Consider the following 200-nt stretch of genomic DNA (forward strand, 5'->3'; position numbering starts at 1 on the left):
TTTCCTGTGATCTTTTCCCGCCATAATTACAGTGTTAAGTTACCCAAGGAAAATGAAACGTGTTTACGGGGAAGTGATTTAAAAATTTTCCTTGGGTCGCATTGCATGATACGGAGAGGGTCAGGCGAGAGAGGGGGAGCGGGGAGAGAAGAAGGGAGTTGATGGAATAAGAATGATGGTGGTCAGAGAATGTCGTATGT

At 45.0% G+C, this 200-nt stretch overlaps 1 protein-coding gene across 1 annotated transcript in view; it reads left to right on the forward strand.

The window, feature by feature from the left end:
• Positions 1–200, forward strand: part of LOC119588162 (receptor-type tyrosine-protein phosphatase N2-like) — a gene marked incomplete in the record, with an annotated part of 22,449 nt that overhangs the window by 8,154 nt on the left and 14,095 nt on the right.

Source organism: Penaeus monodon, chromosome 23 (assembly GCF_015228065.2).
Source record: "Penaeus monodon isolate SGIC_2016 chromosome 23, NSTDA_Pmon_1, whole genome shotgun sequence".
NCBI lineage: Eukaryota > Metazoa > Arthropoda > Malacostraca > Decapoda > Penaeidae > Penaeus > Penaeus monodon.